We start from the raw sequence: 26038 nt of genomic DNA, 5'->3' as shown, positions 1-26038 counted from the left end.
TTCTGCACAATTATAATGTGAGATTTGTTCATTTTTCTAATAGAAAAATATTGATTTGCATAAACTGGGAGTGACAAGATGACTTGTGCTTTAAATGATGCCCAAAGCTGTGTGTGGCATAAATGACAGGAGAATAGGCCCCTTAGTGTTTTTAGATTTCAAGCACTAGGAGAGTTTGACAGCTTTTTCTAAGACTAATTCAGAGGTTTCATTCCGAACTGTCAAGTCCACACTACTTTCAAAGCTTACGATGGCATAATTTAGGTACCTGTAGCACCCAGAACATTACACAGAACACAAATCCCTTTGCATAGTCCATTCTGTGTGGCTAGTTTTCTGTCTTTCTGCCCCAATCCTGTTTTAAGAATTTAATTGCAAGTAACGCCTTCCATCCCTAAAATCAAGGAGGAGTTGTTGCCATCAAGGGTATGTCAGTACTGGAGCTAGGAGTATAATTTCCAGCTCAGTAGACATTCCCGCACTAGCTCAGTCAGAGCTAGTATGCTAAAAAGAGCACCCTAGCCACAGCTGTATGGGCAGCAGGACAGACTAGCTGTCCTGAGTATATATCTAGGGCAGGGGTGGTCAAACTTACTGACCCTCCAAGTCGCATACGACAATCTTCAGAAGTTCAAGAGCCAGGGTACAGCTGCTGGGGCTCAGAACTTCAGCCCCTGGGAGGCACCTGATGGGACTTAGGCCTTCAGCCCTGCTGCTGTTGAAGTCCTGAGCCCCAGCAGGTGTGTCCCGCAGGGCTGAAGTCCCAAGACCACCCTCCCCCCGGGCAAAAGCCTGTACCCCACCACTCTGCCGAAAGCCACAGGTCCCAAACACCCCCCACCCCAGTCTGGTAGGTGGAGAATGGGAGAGGTGGGGGGCTCTGCAAGGCTCACTTTAACTGTAAAAGAGCCACATGTGGCTCATGAGCCACAGTTTGCCCACCCTTGATCTAGGAGTTCATATGGGATTGTACTCAAGATGACTAGCTCATCTTACTGCCCATGCAGCCATGGCTACACTGCTATTATTTGTGCACTAGCTCTGATATGTCTACTTGAGCTGGAAATCACACCTCCTCCTCCACTGTAGACATACTCTTAGAACCTGCGGGGATCAGAGGGAGAGGTTTTTGCCACGATCAGATCCACTAAATACTGAGCACTGTCGGGGCTTTTTGTTTTTCCCACCTCTTCCTAGTCATAGATTGCTGCCCATAACTGCTCCATCAGGAAGACTACAACACCTAGAAGATGAGGTGATGAGATTCCACATTACTCCAATTTCTTGGCCTCCATTTATTACAGTATCAGGGCCAACGCAGCTACTGTATTTTTGTTTGACATTAATTTTTACTGTTTTCACCATTTGTAATAGAGAGATGAGAACAGGCAGGGAGTGGCACTTGGCATGGTAATTACAGGGGTCCATTTGCTCTGAGACTGCAATACAATGGGCCTGTATCCTCCTCTCATGTTGTATGGTCCTCACATCTAGGTGATGCCTAAATCTTGCTGATTCTTTCTGTATGACATGGCTTTTTTCATCCATCCACACAACTAAAACTCTTGTCCAGGTTCTCCTCATCTTGCATCTCAATTACTGCAGCATCATTCTCTCTGGCATTGACAAATGCAATCTTGTTCTGCTCATATCCACTTGGAATGCTGCTGCCAGAATAATTTTCCTAGCCCATCACTTTGATCATGTCAGCCCTCTCTTTGCATCACTCCAACTGTCTCCCCCTTCTCTATTGCATCAAACATAAGCTGCTTGTATTCACTGTCAAGGTCCTTCCCAGTCTATCCCTACTCTGCCTATCATGTTTGATTTGCTATTGAGCTCTCAGTTCTCACCTCTGATCAGCCCAAGATACCAGACTGAATTGTCCACTTTTTAAATTTTCAAAAACGTACCTTTGTGCCTTTTCCCATGTTTGTCTCCTCTCTCTCCCCTCCCCACCCCATGTATGGGTAGCGGTCTCCATAAATGTCTGGAAAATTATCTCATTATCCACCTTCAAATCCATCCTGGATCCCTCGTACAACAGAGTATGACGTTAGAGAATCCTAGAACAAAAAGTGCAAAGAGAGCCAGCCCTAGCAAGGTCCTTGTAAAAGGAAAAACCATAGATCTCGAAGAAGCAAGGGAAAGACCTCTCTGCTAGTGGGTCACTGTAGTTCAGTAAATACAAGCAGCGGCATCTGGTAATGAAATGGGTTGCTGATTGTGGGAAACGTAGGTGACTGTGCAGGGGAAAAGCAACTGTAAGAGAATTTTAAGAGGGAGGCAGAGGAGTAGATCTTCCCCCCCCCCCCCCCAACTGAGATTGGGCCAGGATACTTAAGTTCACAGCCCAGTCTTTGTGCAGATAGGGCCAATACCCCACCAGATCTTTAAACTCCCCCATGCACACACTCTGGGTGGCACCTTGTTTGTGTATCTCATTGGACAATACAGATTTTGTTTGCTTATTGTTAACATATAAAATTCTTATTCAACTTTGTTGCATTACACACGAGCCTTGATGCCCACATGAGAGATGACTTGGTGCAATAGTGCATATAGGGGTGAGTGATCTGCTGAACAGTTCAGGACCCTTCTATGACCTCCTTTTCTAGTAAGGGGAAAAATCAGTATCTATGATTGAGATGAAAAGAATTAGAACTGAGGATGGATGGATGGACAAACACAGTGGGCTTTGTGTTCTGAACTTAAATGACGAAAACTAAACTGGTTTACAACAAATTTATGTACAAGACAGTAACTATCAACCTAATTTGCATAATCTGTGAAGTCATTTACATAAAATCTCCATATTTATGCATCTTCAACCTTAACAGATATATGCTAAAGGCAACCTGTCTTGGCAAAAACACCACTTTAAGTGTCTGTCAGAAGTAGCTCCTTAACAGTGCATTAGAACCCAAGATAATACTAGCATTGGCAGCCTGAGCCCCCTGAAGGGGGAAATAAGCTGTTCTTTTATCCAATTTACTACCTTTCCAGACAGCTTTTTAAAAATTATTTGGAGATTCTAATAAATCTATCACTATTGTTTAGATTATAGTAGTTCTACTGTCCTGCCCAAAATGACCAAACTGTCTTCCACGCACACAACAAGAGTGAGTCTTCGTCCCAAAGTATTTATAATCAAACTCTGAGTTGTCTTCTCAATAGAAAGTGGTGTGTTTTTTAGCACATTTCTCCTTGGATTCCTTATTCTAAAAGGATTTTTTTCTCCAACCAGAGTCGCATCCATTTTATAATGCTCTAGACCACTTAGGAAGGTTTCATGTTGAGAAACAAAAGTTCTTGGGCCAGATGCAAAACTCAGATCACTAATGTACTGTAAATCTGAAGCCGTGATTCTCACCCTTTTCCATACTACGTTACAACATAAAAGAAATATAAATTCCCTCCCATGTGACTATAAAGAAAGAGTGGTGGTAACCTCCTCTGGACCTGGAGTAATCCCCAGTTGGTGGAATTGCAGATCAGATTTTGGCCACTTGTGTGTCTATTTACAAAACGTCTATGACGTTTGCTACTGGATGAAAACCCTCCTACTAAGTGCCCCAAGTTCTCAGCTGGGTAATCATTCTGTGCATGCAATAAATTGGCAAATATTGTTACTGTTTATGGGCCATAACTAAGGATTCACACTAAATCTCCTTTTCTAGAGAGAGTCACTTTTGTTGTAATGCTTATCTAAAGCTCTTAGAATGGAATAGCTACCACCATCCTGTGTGTCAATCACCTTCTTTAGGATCTTGTATTCTAAATCTTATGATTCTAATTATTTTAATTCAACCCCCCTATAACAAGGCATGACTTCACTCCTGTTTAGCACAAAAACTGCACAGACTCCAGTCATTGTGCATTCATAACACTTTTATTTTAAATTCCCTCCACCATTACCACAATAATCCCTATGCAGCAGTTCATTTACAATATCTATAGTGCTATGACCCTCTCCTCAGGTCCTACTCCACTGAGGCCTCCATGTGACTGAGCTCAGCCAGCCCTGATCCCCTTCCCTCAGCACTTCCTTCCTGTGCCTGTTTATCAGACTTGGGCTGGTGGGCTAATTGGCTTCTTATCCTACCCAGCTGGCCAGCCTGATCAGATTAATTACTGCAATCAGCTTCTTCTGGGGAATTAATTAGCATCTGAGGGATCAGAATGCAGGTTCACCTGTTCCCTCCTCCACTCTCTCATGCCCCAACAGCATTTTTGCTAATGCATGGGACTGAAAGCATTTCTGTTGTAATTTGAGATCTATTTTTTTCCCCCAGTACTGTGGGTTTCAGTTGTATAAAGTTGTCTGAACAGAATGGAACTTGTCCTCCTGTTTCTCTCCTGCCCCCCAGAATGTATCGTAGTCAGAGCTCTGCTTTGTAATTGCACATTTTTTAGCAGTACTGAACAAGTCATGTAATGCTCTGATTTGCTCACCTTTGGAAAATTGCTTTTCCTGTCAATCATGTCAAACTTCTGGTGCAGTAGCTTTTATTATAAAAAAGCAGTGCCCAAATTATAAAGGTGAAATCCTGGCATCATTGGAAGTCATTGGCAAAAGTCTCATAGCTGTCAGTAGGGCCAGGATCTTACCTGAACAATGTATGAAAAGTTAATGGAAACAGTTGTGTGTGCTTTTACAACATGCCATTTCATTTTACATTACATCTCACAACTTGATTTAGTCTAAAACAATTAAATGTGACATTAACCTAAATTAAACTGTTGTCGCAGTATAGTATATCAGACATTTTAAATAATAAAAGCTTTAGATCCAATGCTTGTCTTCAGTTTAGACACAAAGCAAACTATTTATTTATATTTGTTTCTGAGTCCTGAACTGAAGAACGGTTCGTTACCGTGATTTACTGGCATATTGAGTAGTTCAGCTTATTTATATGGAGAAGTTTATTCCTAAAGGAAATTAGATCAGCTCTAAGACCTTTACTTTTACATCCAGTGATGATCAAATAAATCCTCAAATCACTGAAATCCATTCAGTATCATTTACATGACTTTCTTATAAAAAATTAAAATAAGCAAAGAAGAAAAAGAGCAAATTCAATTAATCCAGTGATACTCAATGTATTGCAGTATTTTCCAGTGGGGGGAGGCAAATGAGACCTGACCTATTTTAAATGGGAAAAGGAAGGAAAATTCTACCATCCTTGGAAGGAATTGTTCACATACATAGCTTGCACATCTCAAGTCCACATACATATTCACCAGAATATCAGACAATCAAATGGCAAAGCACATCAGATTACGTTTTTCCACAGTTTGTTCTTACTTGTTTTACTGAACTATTCATATCTTCTTTTATAATCAGTCACTCTGTCCAGAGTGGTTCATGGCTGTGAGTGCCAGCCTCAGGGCAGGCTGTTAAAAAAGCAGGGCAGACCACCCTAAACTGGTTGTATGTTCTATAATTAAATTTCACCAACCCAGAAATAAATGTGAACTCCTGAAATACTATAACAGCCTTACCATGGAGTCAGACTTCCCCTTAGGCGTTCCAGCTATCTTGCCACACAGGTGATCTGGACTTCATGATAACTGGTCGATATACCCCAAATATCATACATGATTCAGGTTGCTTCCAGTCCCAAGAGACCAGTCACTTACCCCAGATCAATTTGTACCTCGGGTCTCCCAACAAAGACAATGTTTGTTACCAATCCTATAGTAAACTATGGATTTATTAACTAGAAAAAAGAAATGAGTTATTTACAAATTAAAGCAGGCAAACATGTATACACAAGTGAGTTACAGTTTATGGTGACAAAGTTTCAGCAATTATTCAGCACCAAATGTCTTTTAGAGCTAACCCAGGTTGACCCTGGGGCTCTCGTCTTCTATTTTGTAACTCCAGCCCTGTGAGAGTCCAAACAGCAAAAGAGAGAAGGAAAATTTTTCTTTATCTCCCTCTTCCAGAATTCAAGATGATGGGACAAGCCCTTTTGCATATAGCAGTGTCATGGGTGTACAGGGGCAATTAGGAAAGTCTCTATACAAAGACTTTGGCCCATTTTAGTTTTGATAGTCCTTCCTCATGGGCAAGAGGTAGTACCGTTCATAGGGATTTAGAGGTAAGGTTTGTTTTTCTTATTTGGTGAGTTACATAGTTCAGAACACACATTTCTACAGTTATATAGCAAACACATAAGTATTACCTTGTAGCTGCAGTATAATGATTTAGGAGTTTGCTTGTCAACCATCACACCAATGATGCACACCAATGCAGTAAGAAGCAGGCATACCCATCTCAGTGATATCTGTAAGTACTCTTGTACTCTTTTTCTTAAAGCATTACTAATAGTGTGTGCTTATATGAAGTACACACATACTTTTGTCAATCAGTTTCAGGCCCATGATTAACATTGCATTTGAAAAGGGATCCATCAACAAAAAGAAGTTTGAGAACCACTGCCTTATAGCATGGGTCACAGACATTATAAGTGACATTAATGAAGCCATTTACAAGCATTCCATAAAGTCTAAACACATTGTTATAAGTGCAAAACCCATCTTAACCATACTAACAAATAGACTGGTTTCCAGCAATAAATTTGTCAGTACTCAGCTGAGACCTAAAGCCTTGGCAAGAGCTTGCAGCTGCTTTGCCAGCATCACAATCACTTACTATGTTTCTATACGTTTATCTTTCTAACAAGTGCCATCTTTATTAAGATTTTTCTCAATAACTTCCGTTGAGCTTTCAAACCCTGCTAAATGAGCATTTCTGTCCTTAGACAAAAACAAATAGGTCAGAGAGGGGTCATCTCGCTCTTATGTGGTGGAACAAAGCCAGTTTTGTTTATTGTTGCACTGTCACTTATTATCCATGGTATTTACAATATTTGTGATAATGGTTTTACATGGAATACATTACATATGCATCTTGATGAACAAAGCCCCTGTTCTTGTGCAATTGATGTTGGTTGAAAGCTTTTGTTAAAGTTCCACAAACATTCTCAGTCATAAACATCATGAATTATTTGTATTTCCAAGAGGGGGTAGAGAGAGCAAGTTGCACTTTGATGATGCTATAGCAAAGAGGAGGTCTTTGCTTTTATAATGCTATGGTTTTAAGCAGAACTCTCCATTGCGTTGAAATTCAGTTATGAATATACAACTTGTCTTCTCATTAGGCTTACTTCAAATGTACAGTGTTAACATGAAACTTAGCGCATTGTTTAAAACGAGCATTATAATTGGGTCTAAATCATCAACTTTTGAACTCATTTAAAATATGTAAATTTTTCATGCATCTCAAACCATTATATTCTTTAGATGACTTATTGTGCAGCGTTTTCCAATATTTATCTTTACAGCTGCTTGATCCAACAAGGCATTTGAGCATGTGCCTAACTTTAAATAGGAAAGTAGATCCCTGAAGCTTTGCTGGATTGGAGTTTAGAAGACCAAACACTTAATTGTTCAGTTTTTGAAAAATCATCTTTGACAAATTCTATCTAATATGACTTTTTTTGCCTTTGATCATCTAGAATTATTCTCTTCTCTTAGCAAAGTATATTCCGTTCCTTCCCTCCTATTACTAAAGCACATTTGTCTTATTTCAATTGTTAGTGAAGGAACAGTCCTAGATATCTAGCTCTTCTACTTGGCCATAGCATGAGTACAACCAACAAATTCCACCAAGGAGGCTGTCAATTATCCATCAGTTGATAACTGTCAGCCACTACTGACCTGAACTGGCTTGAGCTGGCAACCTAGATGAAGGTTCTACGTTCTATTACCTAGTTCTCTGAGGCATCCAGTCTCCCTGACAGTATGGTATGTTAAGGGTACAGCATACAGTAATACAGCACTTTCAGTGACTAAAGCAATTCCGACAGTGTCGAGTACCTTAAGTCTCAAAGAATAGCCATTCTTTGCTCAATGAGTATAGCTTCTTTTTGAAAAGAACAAGTTTTTTATCTATAATGCAGAGACAAAAGGAGGGTGAAGTAATATCTTTTATTGGAACAACTGCTGTTTGCAAAAAAGACAAGCTTACACTGCGCTCTTCTTCAGGTCTGGACTCAAAAATGTATCCAGTTATACAACAGTTTCCATATCAGCTTCATAGCAGCAATGGAGGAGGAACTGTGTGGGGAATGTTGCTTAGAGAAGGCAGGGAGAGCTCCCCGTCTGTGTTTAGCCGAGGAGGGGGAATTAGTGTTGTCTTTTTATCCCCAGGTAGTATCGATGTGTGGTGGGAAAGCTGCACGTTTCTCCTCCCACAGCCACTTATATTGCAAGCATGCTGCTGTGATTGCAGGTAAAGCCTCTGATAAATCTTTGTAATTAACCTACCTTCCCTTAGCTGAGGGAGCAGCTCCTATGTACAAGATCACAGTTTTGGGCAGCAGCCCATAAAGCCAAGATTCAACTCCCTGCTCCTGCTTTATTTGTATATAGCACTATAAATATACAAAGCATCTTAGAGTGAAAATTTGTCACCTTTAACCAAGCCATATTTTGAACCTAAGCTTTAAGACCCCTATGGCATGATGAAGAACCTGTAAATATCCCTGATTTGCCACCCATTGTTACATGTTGCTTGTGCCCTATATCCAGATATTTCAACTAAGTTTTAGAAGAATTCAGAGTGAAAATGCAATAGAGTACTTTTTTCCAACATGAAATATAATATTCAAATATTGTCATGCCTAATATTTATAAGATCTGCATGGCTTTATGTAACTGAGGTTAGTGTTAAACTATTGTACTGAGGGTGTGTGGCCTTCAGACTAACAGGGAGGAACCCCTCACCCACTCCTTGGTGGGCAGAGCCAGGACACCCACACCCACCCGGCCAGAAGCAGCGGGGTGGGACAGGAAGTATAAAGGGTGGACCCAGCAGCTCAGTTGGGCTGGAGACGCCGAGGGAAACAGACACTTCCCACCCACTGCTGGAGCAGGAGCCTGAAGCAGACATCTGCAGCAGTAAGGACTCACCAGAACTGCTAGACCTACCAGCTGACAAGGATGTGGAGGAGCTACTGGGACTGCCTGTTAGTGGTGTTCCCTGGGGAGATGGAGGACAACCCCGTAGAAGTACACAGTGAGGGGAGTGTAGGAAGTAGCCCAGGGATATCAGACTTTAGGCCGGTTGTGCTATTGCCACAGAACTGGTCAGCGTGTTTCTGTTGGATCCCCACTGGCCCAGGAGCGGAACACTCCACCGCTGTTAGGGCCCCGGGCTGGGAACTGGTGAAGTAGAGTGGGCCCAGGTCCCCATGTCCCCTGCTGCCAACCCCATTCCTGAGGTGGCAGCCTCCCCTCCTTAGGCCAAGAGGCCTGCATTTCTCTGCTGTCTGCCAGTGCTAAGACATCAGACCAGCTGGCACTCAGCCCTGCCTAGAGGGCCTGAGCCCCTAGACTGGTGGGTGCTTGGCCCTGTCTAGAGGGCCAGGGTCTTAGAGACTGCTAATTCCCCAGTGCCCTTTGCCTTGCTAGGACCTGAGGGGGGGCATTGCCTCTCTCGGAGACTGATGGGGATGGAGGGCCACTCACTCCTACACTATGCATACCAACAACATATTACTTGTAGCCAGTGATCACTTTTTAAATTAATAGCAGTTTGACAGTATATTGTTATGTAATATGAGGGGAAACAACAGGGATAGTTCTGTGTATCAGTAGTACATTAACATTAGTGCTCATTCTTAGAACTGTAATAGCTTCTCACAAAGATAACTGGGTAATGCAAGAAACTGTTGGCTCATGATTGGGTACCTTCTGCCAACCTCACTGACCTCATGGGAAAGGATCTAGCTATTAATGGGCAGTTTGTTACTGTGATGTTTCTCTGGGCACCCAGGGATGAGAATTACCTTGTTGCCACCTGCCTCCATAGTGAGGGAGTCTTGCCTGTGCTGTTGGGGTGTTAGTTCCCTAGCACAACTAGCCTGCCAGCCACTCAGGCACTCTCCTCTAAGTTATCCCAATCTTGCTGGTTGGCAAAAATGCACCCCAGCTCGAGTACCTTCAAAGTGTCCCCCTGTGGTATCCAGCCTGACCACTGGATACCCGCAGAATTCCAGATCCAAATCAGTGAAGCTCAGTTTACTAGTTTTACCTTAGCCCACTGCTCCAGTATCTCTCACAGCCCTTGAGTTCAGTTATAGTAAAACAAAAGGAAATGTATGTAAAATTAAATTTAAATTTGATTTAATTGGACAGGATGGTTCCTAGGGATGGGCTAGTAATTGTGACTAGGATATTGACCTCTTCCAACCTGTCTTCACTGCAAAGTTAACTCGAGTTATTACTCAAGTATTGCTCCTAACTCGAGTCCTATCCACATGCAGAAATCCTTAACTTGATTGTGGTGGTGTTTTTAACTTGACTTTGCTGATCTATCAAGAGCAATTGGCTAAAGCTCAAGTCAGCACAACTTGGCAGCTGTTAATATGACTACTCTATTGAGAATGCAGGCTAGCTGTACCTGAGTGCCACTACTCCTCCAATGCCTTCCCACAATTCCCCTCTGTGCCCAGCAAGAACAGACAACTTCTCTCTCGTAATTGACTAGGAAAGAGTGGCTCAGCCTACTACATCCCTAAGAACCATGGACAATGTCCTCAGAAGTAGTAGTAAAGTGAGTGAGTGACATGCCAGTGTGAATACAGCAACTCATGTTATTTCTCACTGTGACTGCTCTCACTCAAGGTAGGCTAACTTGAAAGGCATTAACTCAAGTGTAGATAACTTGAGTTAACTCTGCATTGAAGATTCACCTTTAGTTTATGCCAGCCCTAGTAAAGTAATTGCCCATTACAAGGAAGTGTATGTGTTCATGGGGACTCATTTCAGGTAGAGGCTTTAGAGCCGAATGCTTGTAGTGTCTGAAGTGCTGGACTCCAAGCTTGTGGTACACAAAGAATACTATCAGAGAGGACTGGTGTATCACAACATTCTCAGTGTTGGCTAACATGTTAAAAGATTTAGGGCAGGATTCTCTGCAGCATTCAGCTTATGCTGGGTGCAGCAGAGAGGCAGGGCTGTCAGGGAGCCAGTTACAGCTCTCTGATTCTCAGCCCAGCCCTGAATGTTGGTTAGAAGAGGATCTAGGTTGCATTGGATTAGGAAGAACAAGGACCCATAAGACAGAAAAGGGATCTCAGTGAGCGGTTAGCATTAGCTGTTTCTGGTGTTAATACATATGACACTAAATTTCTGTGGGAATATCAAACATGAGCTCAACAAGTTCTTAGTCCCATCCTTATTAGGATTTGTCTAGGGTTTCCAACCCTCCAAGATTGTCCTGGAGTCTCCAGCAATTACAGATTAATCTTTAATTAAAGATTGTCATGTGATGAAACCTCTAGGAATATGTTCAACCAAAATTGGCAACCCTAGATAGGACAATATAAATGGGAGAGGCAAAGGAAGAAATTATGCATGTGCATATGATGAAAATTTTGGCCCAAATAATAATGTTAACTATAGGTAAAATTAATGAAATAATTGATGCAACAGGAGGTGGCTTCACAAATGTTTCAACTGTTATGACATGTACAGCAAGCATATTTGCTGTTTCAGTTGGGGCTAGAATTAATTGACCTTCAGCAGGAAGTTATCCCACATTTCATCGATTATTCTTATTTAAATCAAATTACAAAGACAAAAAATACACAGCCAAAGTGTCCAAAATATAGGTATGCCTCTGCAATGGAAACCTCTGAAATGTGTTCAGAAAGAATTCTAATTTGATTGCAATAATATTAAAAATTCAATTGCCAACTTCCTTGACCCAGAAATTTGTGGTAAGTCAAATTCTCTATAGGGCAATTATAGCAGGTTAATGATACTATGATAATAAAGTGATACCTACCATGGGTGCATATGTTGGTGAAAAACAATGATCCAGGGGTCAAACCCCATTTGGAATGCTGCCAGAAGTTAAAATCTACTTTTCTTTTCACCTGTGATGTAGCGATGCACTTTGTGGAGTGGTAGGGAGCACAAACTGCTCATGTATCTATGTGGTGTCCAGATCTCACAAGTTCTTACGAGAGTTAACTGGGCCAATCAGAAGCAGTGTTAGAAGCAAAATTCCAGGTGCCTCTAAGGGCTAAGAATTGAGATCAGATCCAAGGGACAGGGAACAGTATCACCAGCGTGCCAAGAAGGCATTTGTCACTGGTGTATCATTAATATATGTGCCATACTGCTATGTCTGGCTATAAATACAAATCAGACAGCTAGAACCATCAGGAGCTTAAACAAAGGGAAAGAAAAGAAGCTAGAGGATATCAGTCATTCCTCCAATTTTTCCAGACAGACAAGGCCTCTCAACAGTCTGGCTCAAGCAAAGGGGAACTGGATGAATGAAAACAGCAAGGTGAAGGTGATTTCAGTACAGAGTCTGTGGAAGTTTATGAAGATAAGCAGCCAGATGAATCATGATTTTAATCAAATGACTTCCAAAGAGGTTAAATAATACCACCACCAGTCTCAGAGACAGGTTTGCAAGAAGCAGGAGAGAGTAGTGCTGCATTACTTAATGAATCATGGCTGGGAGGTTTGTTTGTTTGTTTGTTTGTTAAAGATCCAGGATTGTGATCTAAACACATTATAGATTCTGTTGTGTCAAAAAAAAATTGTTCTATCTAGTGTACCAAATTTCAAAGAAATATGGAAGGTAGTGATGTCAACGCCCAAAGATTCTGATGGCCATAGTTTTCCTGAATTTCTTCTCCGGTGCAAGACTTCCAACAACAGAGAAGATTCTAGGAGACTGGCTTGTTTGGAGTGCTACCTGCCAAACAGTGTACTGGCTATTTTCTGAAGGGGAAGACAAACATAAACAATGCATTATACTGGCAAAAAGTGAAAGGTTTTTGCCATTGTGACAAAATTGAGCAAACTGTATAATAAACTTCCTGAATGCGAAATGTGCATAGAACTTTAAACGTGCTACTGCCAGTGGAAGGAATTAAAGTCGTTGCTGTCAGGTGAAGTAGACCGTGAGATTCAAAAACAAATATTTACAGAAGCTGCAAGAGGGAGGGCAATATTGGAAAGAATGTTGGCTCTTACCTTACATCTTGCTTTGAATAAGATATACTGTCATTCTATTCCCAGTTGGATACATACTGGAATGCATGTGCTGAAGCTGTCTATCCATTGACAAAGAATCTCTCAGGTTTTCTGGAACCATTGGAATGCACTCTTGAATTTAATTTGATACACACAGCTCAATCAGAATTGAAAGCACTGAAATAGTACTTCACCTCATTTTCACGTCTTTCATTGGCTAATTTCTCATATGCATAGATCTATGAATTTTTTGCACATTGCCAGTGATTGTGGCAGAAGTCAAAAGAAGTTTCAGTAAGCTGACGCTCAAGAAAAATGGCAGATATACTATGGCACAGGAACACTTAGTTCATTATTCTGTTTTGTCTGTTGAGTGTGAACTTGCAAGAGAAATTGACTTTAAGTTCATTCTTGATTTTGCAGTGAAAAAGGAAAGAACAGTAAAATGATAAAGACTATCTATGCTGTTTAAAAATATTTTTTTATTTCATTAAGTAGTATCTCTGTGGGATGGGATGTAGGCCTAAGTTAGCCCTGGGCCCAATGAAATATTGCTTTGAACCAACCTGCCCTCCTCAATGCAGAGAGAGCCAGTTTCACCAGCTTTGCAGCCACTGGAGTCTCCCTAACACTGGGGTTATCCCTGGCAAGGAATGCTACAGCAGCGTTCACTTGAGAGGCATACAAGCAGTGGAGCAGGGGTGAGAATATTGCCCTTTGTGGTCCATACTATCTTTTTATTGATTAGCTTTCAGGACATATTTAGTTAGCACAGTCAGATTAAGACTAAAAGGGACCTAGATCCTACCATTGCATACGCCACCACCCCAACAAGTACCGACACCTGGTGTACCTTTCCTGTCTGATTCATACACTTTAATTTAATTTCTGCCTTTAGTGAACACTAAAACTCCATTTCACATAATTTTATTTTTAATTTTTTGCAGTTTTATTTTGGGATTGAAGAGAAGGGTCAAATATGTCATTCTTTTTGAATTTTAAAGTCAACATTAGAGGCCTGAGACCCCTCTCCCCCAGGACCCTGAGGGCTCTCCTCTTCCGCATTTAAGTTCCTGTCTTTTACTGCTTCCTCTCCATCAAGTGGAGTCTGGAGGTGGGGTGGCTGTGGCTCTCTTTGTGCAAGAAGAGGAGGCATTGAACACATGCAAGATAGGCTGTCTGGTATCTGAACCATTCTATCCTCCATAGGTCATCTGGATCATGACCTGATATGGACATCATGACTCTTAGCCTATTCCTCTTCCTGCCCATGACTGGCCAATATAAGTGAGTGGCTACTAGCTTCTTTCTTCCTATTAATATTCTTAGTTTCTTCTGAATTTGCTCAAGATTCAGATATAACAGCATTTTGAGGAGGAACAGTTCTCTTCTTAATAATTATAACCATTACACAAGTGCCTAGAGGTCCAGAAAGATACTGGGCCGTTATTGTGCTAAATACCCAACAAGCAACAGTCTCTTCCCTAAAGACAAGGCAAAGGGTGAAACAGAGGCACAGAGAGGTGAAATGACTTGCCCAAGTTCAGTCAGCAGGAATAGATCTTTCAATTCCTAACTCCCACGGGGCAGCATTAAGGGACATAATTATAATTTTTATGTGCCTGTGTGCCAATTTGAGCATCCAGTTGTGGGATTTCAATGTCCTTTTAAGTCCCCGTGTTTAAAAATAGCACCCTATGCACATCTGTGTGCAGAGCAGAGGAGTGGGGTTCTTTGCTTTTTGTAGGTTTTTCAGTGTTCAACAGAAATGAATGTTAATTTCAGTTTTTCCACTGTCATATTTGCTCTTTTCACTGTGCGGTGTAGAAAACTTACGAAATGCTAGAAACCCACCACCCTAAAATTCCTTTAACTTTAGGTCCATTGGGAATAAGGAAGACTGCTCGACTTCAGATGTGCATTAGTATTCTAACATTTCTGTACAGAGCCATAGTTGTGCCTGGTGCTATGCACAGGGATGAAAGGCTGCCTACCCTAAGGAACTTACAATAGAGGCTGGAACCTGCAAACATTACTAGCTGCAGTACTTTCTAGCATGAGAAGTACCTTTGTAAACTGTATACTTCCTAAAGGTAGCAACTGTATCTCCTTCCTCTGTATAAAGCACCATGCACAGCTGTGTCACTGTCTACAAATATTATAGCAATAATGTAAAGAATTTCTGAAGCAGATTATTAGAGAGACAAGGATGAAGTAATATCTTTTATTGGACCAACTTCTGAAGCAGAATAGTCTTTTTATTTGAACACTGAAAGAAACATACAGCACTTCACAGGACAGAGTCCAAAGGTGTCATTTTCAACTCTTGAGCAGTTGATGGCAAAAAATATACAATCTGAGTAAACTGTATGTAAACTATATGACTTAAGTACATGTAAGCATGAAAAATCTGTAAGGCTTGAAAAGAAGTTACTGTGATCTGTCAGTTAAAAAATAAAACAAAAAAACTGCAAGGGCCGTATTTTACCACCCTTAGGTCACACTGGCTCCAGTCCTATAAGGTCACATGTTCAGGTAGACTTAGTGCTTCCAGACAGCCCCACTGAAATCAATTGGGCTCCACTTGAGTCTTTCTGCATTTATGAGCTTGCTTGATCAGGGCCGTTTCGTACCTTACTCTGAGAAGTCCCATTCATTTCACTGTAGCTATTTTTGGAGTATGGTCCAATTTAGCAGGCCCTCTCAGAGGTCCAAAGAGGCCCAGGCCACTTCCTGCTTTTGAGGCCTCTAGCCACAATAAAAATAAAAAATGACGACACATGAAAACAAGATAAGGCACCAAAAAAAGAGTGAAACATAATTTGAATATTTTTTTATTTAGCAAATACTTTCCTAGCCTTTCTGTGCAAATGCACTAATTATTGAGGAAAAATCTAGCTTTCGTGCAATGTCACAGTTGATATTAAGCATGGCGAGCCCATTCAAACGCTCTTGTCCCATAGTTGAACAGTGATAGTTCTTTATCTGCTTCAACACATTGAAGGTGCGTTCACCTGAAGCCACTGATGCAGGCAAACTGACAAAAATACTCAGTGCAATTGTGATATTAGGAAACACCCCAGAGAGTCCAAGTTCGAGTATTTCTTGAAGCAATTCCTTTGGCTTGCAATCCAATTTAAAGTTCATGGAATATATTCGTTTAAGGAAGATGACCTCGTCACTGAGATCTTTTGAGATTTCTTTGTTGTACTTTTGCTGAAATTGTTCAGCTGCAGGAAGTAGATCTTCATTACTCAGTCTGTTGAACTGCCAAAGAAACCAAAAAAGGGTACAAATTTGTCAGTGACTCAAATCGACGTGTAAGATCTGATTGAATAGAGTCAATGATGACAAGGAAGGCATTGACCCTACATTGCTGCTCGGCATCAGATTCAGTAGGTAAGTTGCAATTGGTGGAGAACTCAGATGAAATGCCAATATTCTGTGCTACTAATTTGGACTCAGTCAGGATCGCATCTCTTTGTTCACGAATCTGTTGAATGTCATTGATAAGGCTTTCAATGTTATCCCTCTCAACATCAAGTGCAGCATTGCATGCTTCAATTACCAGATTAGTTTACTGGATCATTGTAAGTAGCTTCATCCATAAAGGTGACATCAGAATGCATTCAAATTTGGACATGTGCTTCTGAATTGACTGAAGTTCAATTCGACCCTGTGTTGTGAGATTGAGAGATTTAAGATTATTTAAAGCCTTTCTCACTGAATTCAAATGCTGCACAACTAGTTGAACACCATCAATCCGTGCAGAACCATCTAGTTTTGGACATCTCATGCAGTGAAACAGGAAGATACTGCTTCAGAATTTCGCACCTTTGTGGACTGCTACTGAAGAGATTGTACATTTGCTGAGCAGTTCCAAAGTAAGTAATTGCCTCCTTGCATGATTCAGCACAGTCAACACCTACAAGGTTTAATGTGGGGTTTCCACAGCTGGAGAAAATACAGTTTGAATTATGCTCAAGCAGAACTGCTTGTACATCCTTTACTTCCCAGCCGTATTAGAGCCATTGTCATAGGCTTGACCAATGCAGACTTTAAAATCTAACTTAAAACCCTATAGAATTGCTAGTACTTGAGCAGCAATTTCTCTTCCAGTTTTTCTTGTGAAATTATCAAACAAAATAAACATGTCTTCAATTGAAAATTTTGCGCTCTCTACAACCTGAACATATCGAATAACCATAGTAGTCTGTTCCTTGTGCAAACAATCTGGAGAGGTATCAACAACGATTGAAAAATACTTGGCATTTTGAATCTCATCAAGAATTGTTGTTTGTATGAATGACCCACATAGCTCAATAAACTCGTTTTGTATGCATGTGGAGAGATAATGGACTTGCATGTGCTTTTGACTCTCTTGTGATTCTCGAACACGTTTAACATGCTCTGATAAAAATGGGTCATATTTGCTGAGGAGCTCAGCTATGCCCAGAAAGTTCCCATTTGCATGATCACCAGTACATTGACTGGAACCAAAGAAAGCCAATCCCTGATCAGAAAGAAAAAGGATGACCTTCAGGATGCACTCAAGAAGTTTTTTCCAGTTATTAGTTTCTGTAGAAAGTTCAGTCAAGAGTAAATTCTCAACTGAACTTTCAGCTGATGCTGACCTATTGGCTGATTTCCATGAAACATAGTTTCATTTGTGTGACGTTGAACTCTCATGTGATGGTATTTGGTCTTTCAACTTCCTCCAACCTCTGTTGATGCTCCATCCTAATTGATCAGAGAGAACTGGTGCATTTGCAGCACTTTTGTTCAAAATGAAGCAGGGTTCACAATACAGATATTGGTTATGCTGGAGTACTGAAACAGTCTCTTGTGCAGGTCTCACCATTTGGAAGAGTTTTTGTCTGCAGATGAGTAGGGAAAGCATGATTATCAGCATCTCATGGAAGGTTACTTGGAATTTCAAAACAACTAATTTGAAGAAAAGATTGCATTTGGGCAGCATTGCTCTTGTCAATCACAGTCCAAACCAGGGGTGGGCAAACTTTTTGGCCCAAGGGCCAAAACTATATGGAGGGCCAGGTGGGGAAGGCTCTGCTTCCCCAAACAGTCTGGCTCCCACCTCCCACCCCCCTCAGAATCTCTGACCCATCCAACACTCCCTGCTCCTTTTCCCCTGACCGCCCCCTCCCGGAATGCCCGCCCCTAACTGCCCTCCATGACTCCATCCCCATCCAACTCTCCCTTCTCCCTGTCCCCTGACTGCCCCGCCCCCATCCACACCCCCGCTTCCCTGGGACTCCCATGCCTATCCAACCTCTCCCTGTCCCCTAACTGCCCCTACCAGATCTCCCAACCCTCCCTGCTCCCTGTCCTCTGACAGGCCCCCCGGGACTTCCATGCCTATACAGCCTCCCTGTTCCCTGACCGCCCCCCCGAACCCCTAACCCATCCAACCGCCCCCTGTCCCCTTACCATGCCAGAGCCTGCCACGCTGCCCAGTAGGAGTGCTGGGCCAGAGTGCTGGTGGCACTGCGAGCTGAGGCTGTGGGGGAGGATGGACAGCAGGGGAGGGGCCGGGCAGGACGGTCCCACGGGCTGTAGTTTGCCCACCTCTGGTCTAAACTGTAGTACTCACGAATTGCTCTTGCTGTGTAAGATCTACATCTTCCTGTTGCTGTTGAGTTTCTTGATCATACACAGGATCTTCTGCTGCATCTGTTACTGTTGGCACATCTCCTTCTTGACTACTGTCCTCATGTTCAGGTATTGGCATTGAAATATCACTTGTTGCAGTTGCAGAGCTTTCATTATCTGTAGCATTGTGTGTTGGGTAAGGTGTGTTTTCCAGTGGTTTGAGAAATGAAGTTATTGGCTTTGAGCTCTTAGCTGCTGTTTCACTCAGTTGTTTTTGCCATCTCTTGCTTACACTATTTTCAAATCTCCTCTTCATAGTGATCTATCCACACTTAAAATATTCTGCTGTAAATAAGTAGCTTATCTATACTTGAAACTTCTACTGTAAACATGTACACAAATGCTGAAAAGACTTAAAATGAAGGAATACTAATTAAGAACACAAAATGAAACAGAGTGATTATCCTTAGCACTGAATCAAAACTCAACCACACAAGGTATAATATAATAGGCTGAGCTGAAGACAAAGGGGTGACATATATAGTAAACACAGCCATGGATACAGACAGAGGGATAATGTCCAGAAATTTCAAATGTGTGGCCTCACGAAACTCACTGTACAAGATTGTCTTTACAAATTTTCACCTTGAATCTGGGTCTATAGACTACGAAAGCCTATGATGATGGTCAAGCTATCAAGCTAGGTTTCAACCAACCAACAGTCACCTCTTTTAGCTACAATATGAAGGTAATAATGAGGAATTCTGACACATAAACAATTCCTTAGTCAACTAGACATAAAACTATAAAGACACTAAAATGTAACAAATCTCTGCCTTTCAACCCGCACTTGATCCAGCACCAGCCACTAGTAGTGGTTTGTTTATATAATCAGCTGATCTGAGAGGACACGTTCATCACGGTCTAATCTTATGCCATAAGAACCAATATATTTGTATTAATATTTATGAACATTTTAAACTTTTTAATATGACAAAATCTTTATCCGTTAACAAAAAAATTGTCTTTTACCAAATCACGTCTCTTATTTGCTTAAGTTTGCAGCTCTAAGCTGAGAAAGTGTGTCACATTTTGGTCCAATAGGGATGCTCATCAAAACAAGTCACGAAACTTATCAAATGCCAAAAAATTAAGAAGTGTCTAAATCTGAGGCCCCCTTTGAGCTTGAGGCCCAGGCCAAATGGCCCTCCTGGACCCCCCCTCTGGCCCTGCTATTTAGTGTGAGTAAGGGTGTAAAGGCTCTATACATATATTTAAATGTGTCTTTTTAAATGCAACATCTAAGAATATCATCATCTGAATATAACTGACTGAAAACATTTTTTTTAAAAGTGAATTTTGTTTGAAAGGCATCGAACAGCCTGAAGACTGGAGGCCTCTATACATAGAATAGGTCCAGTACAAGCAGCAGCAGCTCAAGTTTCCCAACATGCTGACATCAATGTGCCCCAGTCTAAATGGGAAAGAACCTTCTGGCTGGGTAAAAGGGTAGATCAACCTATGCATCCATTCAGTCCTTTGCACCTCTCAGACCACCAGCTAGAATATCAATGGGATGGTGTGTTTTGTAATATACGGACAACTGTCCCCTGAACTGGACTGAGATCATCAACCAGAGGCAATCTAACAGCTGTCAAATAGTCAAATCTTTCAGGTTTTTTCATGTTCTCTCTGTGTGTTTGTGTGTGTGTGTGTATATATACCTCTATCTTCCTACTGTATTTTCCACTGCATGCATCCCATGAAGTTGGTTTTAGCCCACGAAAGCTTATGCTCAAATAAATTTGTTCGTCTCTAAGGTCTCTAAGTACTCCTCGTTCAAATCTTTCAATCACCACCAACCAAAGCAGTAATATGCCGTTTTAAAATTGTGCTGAAAATGAACATGAAAAAGCAATTAGACTTCATTCTATCTGCTCTTAAATATTTTCCAAATACAGCTTTTTTTATTCATAAGTTAAACAAAGGGACTAAGACATAAAACCCAACATAACATCACAGATCAGTCTTAAATATGAGGAAGCCAGGAATTTTAGAGTTCAGGCTGAAGCTGGGTCTTCAGCTTCTTCCATTCTGCCTAGGTATTGAGCGTGCATGGCATATAGAATCAGCCATTGTTTGAAGACATCTGCAGTATCTAAACACAATGGGAAGGGCTAAAAGATGGAGTTACAGCCTTAACTTCTGATGTTCCTAGCTTTTTCCTGTTTAAGGCAGATCTTTTACATTATTTTAAAATAGGATTTTTTTTTATATTTAAATATAATTGAAAAGTGACTAGAAGTAGTAACACAGTGTTGATCAGAAAGATGTGTTGGTAGTTTTTTGTTTGTTTGTTTATCCACCTGTTTTCTGACTCCTTGAATAATTTTTTTTTTAAACAGCCTGCTGTTACTGAAACAAATAGGTACTATAGAGCACTTGAGTTGCCCTCTTTGTTTTGCTGCCTGCATTAGGTGGGTTTAGGGGCCAGATGCACTGAACTTTGCAACAGACAGTCCCAGGACCATCTGTGCAGTGTTGGGGGGTATCAAAGAAAGGCTGTTTGTGTAAATCGTGGGAAACGTAGTGGCCTGCTTGCCAGTGTGCTACGTGAATTGAACTAATTGAAGATTATACTCTAGAGTTTGCCGTAGCTGAGTGAGAGGATAATCCTTCATCAACTGCAGTGGCAGCCAGTAATTGGAGCTTATTACAGGGAGGAGTTCCCCTGCAGTGCTGCAGAAACTGAGAGGCTTTAATGTTTAATTACTAACTCTCAATAGAAGGGGGTTGGCTAGGGTAAGAAAGTCCGGGGGGAGGGGAGTAATGCAATTTCATTTAACAAATGAGCGCTCCTTTTGTCTCAGAGAACAACATTCTAGCATGTATAATGAACCTTAGTTGTTTGTAATTAACCTCTAAATAACTGCAGAAAATGTGTGTTTTTAAATATAATTTTCTCACATCTAGCGCAGGTGTGAACATTATAAAGCTCTGCTGACTTACTACCATCATGTCAACTCAGTTAAAAAGAGTTTCTCAGTGTATTAAAATCCTGAAGGGAGATAACATTCTTATTTGTCTCCAAACCCATATTCCAGCTGGAATTTGTGTAATATGAGTGTGGGACATTGATCTCATTTACACTGGTGTAAATGTAAAGTAATTGTGATAGTCAGTGGAGTTTTTTCTGGATTTATACTAGTAAAACATTTATATTTTTAGATTTGACAAAGATGCCAAAAGAGTGCCTGTCCATATGTTTTTGCTGCCCTCGATTATATGTATTTTTAAATTTAAGTGCAGCAATTTAACATAACCCACTCTTAGTCCCTGTGCTCCTAAAACAATTCCCCGCTCTCAGAAGTACATTTCTCTTCTCTTTCCCAAACTTTTAGCAAAAAAGATGAGCATTGTAAAAGAATTAAGATTTGGCTCTTCACTGCAAAACAAATGTGGATTACAGTTTATGTAATTATAATTTCTATAAAGATTGATATTTTTAAAAAATCTAAGGCTGTTTCGGGGGAGAGAGACCTTAGTCTGTCTGACAAACTTTAGAGTTGGAGTCCCCCTATGCAGATCAGACCATTTGTTACACAGACTCCTATCTGTAGCCGATGGGCATTGACATGGTTTTTGTCATTGCCCGTAGCTGTGCTACTAGAATGTAGCACTTTGGATACTATATAATATAATCAGAATTGACTGACAGTATTCCTAAATGTACTGTCTTCTGAAAAATACTCCTACTGTCAGGAATAACATTCATTCTGTCTGTCCATGTTTATATTGCCAAAGCACTTATCACCATATTAACAAAGACCTGTTATATGATTATCAGTCAGTCATGCTATTCAGAGCACTCATGGAATAGGGTGGATACACTTGACACAGATTCTTAATTTTGACCTCAAGGTTGGAAATCTTGGATTTTTCCTTGACCCTTACTTTTCTCTCATGCCTGCCTTGTCTCTGAGGGCATGGCTACACTTGCAGATGTAGAGCGCCGGGAGTTAAACCAGCCCTCGGAGACCGCAGCAGGGAAAGCGCTGCCTTGTGTTCACACTGTCAGCTGCAAGTGCAGTGGTGTGGCCACATTTGCAGCACTTGCAATGGCATTGGGAGCGGTGCATTATGGACAGCTATCCCACAGAGCACCTCTTCCCATTCTGGTGCTATGGCTTGTGCTATGGCTTGGGGGGCACGGGGCATCCTGGGTCCTGTCCCAATGCCCTGTGATGCGTCGTTTTGCATCCCAGTAATCTCTGTAATTACGTCCACATTTGGTGCCATCTTTCAGCGTTTTTTTTACTGCTCACTCTGTCTTCCCTTTCAGTCTGCAGGAATGGATCCCAAACAGTTTAGGAATATGCTGATGGATGTTGCCAGCACGTCATGAATTGCAGTTGAGTTACTCCTTAAGCTACAAAGTGACAGTGAGGAGTCTGACGATGATGTTTACGCATACAACATGAGATTGCTTGTGGCATTTATGGACATGCTCACGACAGTGGAATGCCGTTTTTGGGCTCGGAAAACAAGCACTGAGTGGTGGGATCACATCATCATGCATGTCTGGGATGAGGAGCCGTGGCTGTAGAACTTTCATATGAGGAAAGCCACTTCCATGGGACTGTGTGCTGAGCTCGCCCCCACCCTGCAGCGCAAGGACACGAGAGTGAGAGCTGCCCTGCCAGTGGAGAAGCATGTGGCTATTGCAATCTGGAAGCTGGCAACTCTAGACATCTACCGATGAGTCACTAACCAGTTCAGAGTGGGAAAGTCGCTCACTGGAATCACGTTGATGCAAGTGTACAGGGCCATTAATTGCGTCCTGCTCAGAAGAACCGTGACTCTGGGAAATGTGCATGACATTGTGGCTGGCTTTGCACAAATGGGTTTCCCTAATTGCGAAGGGGTGATAGATGGCACACACATTCCAATTCTGGCACCAGACCACCTAGCCTCCGAGTACATAAATTGGAAGGGGTATTTCTTGATGGTTCTCCAGGCACTTGTAGATCACCGTGGGCGTTTCATGGACATTAACACAGGCTGGTCTAGAAAGGTGCATGACGCATGCATCTTTCAGAATACAGGCCTGTTCAGGAAGCTGCAAGCCAGGACTTTCTTCCCAGACCAGAAGATCATCGTAGGGGAAGTCAAAATGCCCATTGTGATCCTTGGAGACCCCGCTTACCCGTTAAAGCTATGGCTCATGAAACCATACACAGGCCTTGTCAGCAGTAAGGAGCGGTTCAACAATAGGCTGTGTCAGTGCAGAATGACTGTTGAGTGTGCTTTTGGCCATTTAAAAGGCCGCTGGTGCTGTCTGTATGGGAAGCTGGACCTGACTGATGACAACATCCCCATGGATGTAGCCATGTGCAGTACCTTTCATAAGATTTGTGAAGGGAAGGGTGAAAGCTTCACTCAGGCATGGACCATGGAGCTTCAACATCTGGAGGTTGAATTTGAACAGCCAGAGACCAGGGCTATTAGAGGGGCCCAGTGCGGGGCTGTAAGGGTTAGGGATGCCTTGAGGGAGCAATTCGATGCTGAAAACCACCAGTAATGTTTGGTGTCCTGCACGGGAGTGAAGTGCAGTGGTTCCAATGCTAGTAGGCATCTGTGTTCGCTATGGATGATGCACTGACTTGCAGTGTCTGGTACTTTCCTGGGCTACGCTATCTTTTACTTAATGCAATAAAGAATGTTTGCAAAGCCAAAAAATTCATTTATTGAAAAGAAACACAACAGCTGGGGAAACAAACATAGCATGACACATCTGTATTGTGTGGGAGGAGGGAAGGGGGTGTGGTGGGGAATGGAACAATCACAGATTTGCATATTTCCTGTTATCATATTCAGCCTTCCGGTCTGGAGTGCCGTGCAATGAGTGCTGCACTTCAGGCTGGCTAAAATGCATAGTGATGGGAGTTGAGTGCAGTGGGTAGGGGTCATGGTTTGCCGTGCTGGGTGGTGAAGCTACAGGTGTTGGAGGCAGCTGGTGGCGATAAGAAACCGGATGTTAGGGAAGTGGGTTGGTGGTGACATGGGGGCACAAGGGAAAGAGTTTGGGGACAAGGGTGGGGGCGGGGGGGCACGGATTTGCTCTGTCTGCAGTGCTATGAGCTCTGCATTGAGTCCGCTTAGTGCTCCATAATGCACAGGAGCCACTCTGTGGTTTGTTGCTCGCGTTCCGCATTCTGCTGGCGGACCCTCCTTTCACTCTCCCACCACTCCTGTACTTCTTGATTTTCAGTAAGGGAGTGCTGCATGACTTCATGCAGAAGATCCGCCTTGCTTCTTCGCTGCCGCTTTCCTGATTCTTTGCAGCCTTTTGGCTGTTGATAACAAATATGGCTGGGATCTCAAGGTTGCATCTGTAAAGCCAAAATGCAACATTAACAGAAGCCGCATTGTTAACACTAGACAGAGCAATGGTTCAGCCATACTTAAAGACAAGCACAGTGCAAACAATAGCAGAAAGTGCCCGTCCCAAAGTGAGCGCATACAACCCACAGGAGCTCCAAAATGGTGAGTAAGCACAGGGGCAAGAGGCACTGATTGTTTCAGGGCCATACTGTCCTCTGGGGTCCTGTGCCTTGGGGAGAACCAACAGCTGCAGGGAGCCCCTATACTCATCACTGTCCCCACATTTTCCACATGATGAGTTCGTCCTGGAAGATATCTCACTGCTGAGGGTGACCTGGGAAGCAAGGGAGGGTCTTTTTGCAACAATGCGGCTTCCACCCTAACCCTTATGCGGCTTGACTGTGTGCAGCAGTGGTCCCCCCACCCCTCATGGCACAGTGGCATGGACATGTTAGCCTTACTGGGTCAAGGAGCACAGTAGCTCTCCCAAGGAACCTGTGCAAACGCATTGCCCAGATTCTGCATGAGACCTTCGATGAGATCACTGACGCCAAATACCGTGATGTGAGAGAGCACATCAATGCCCTATTCCGCATCTAGGTGTGCACGCAGCCCTGACCCTTCTTTCTGCAACCCTTCTCGCATCAGCAGCCCACACCGAACAACTTCCTTCCCAAAATAAAAGTCACTTGCCAGACATCTCCTCTGCTGTTTGTTCTTCCACAAGCACCATACGCTGCAACTGGCTACCTTCCTCCTGGCTTGAAAACAGCTCCTGGCTGCATGCATCTAGGGATGCTGGGCCATCCTTTGGCTCTGGGCCCCCATCCTCCTTAGCACCCTCACTCCCGCTTTCCTCTTCCTGTCTTGTTGCACTCTGGGCTGCAACAGCCTCTGAAGTGTCCATGGTGCTCTTTGGAGTGGAGGTGGGGTCGCCCCCAAGTATCTCATCCAGTTCTTTGTAGAAATGGCA

This window comes from Caretta caretta, chromosome 1 (genome assembly GCF_965140235.1).
Source record: "Caretta caretta isolate rCarCar2 chromosome 1, rCarCar1.hap1, whole genome shotgun sequence".
Classification (NCBI taxonomy): Eukaryota; Metazoa; Chordata; order Testudines; family Cheloniidae; genus Caretta; species Caretta caretta.
Note: the sequence above shows the minus strand (reverse complement) of the source record.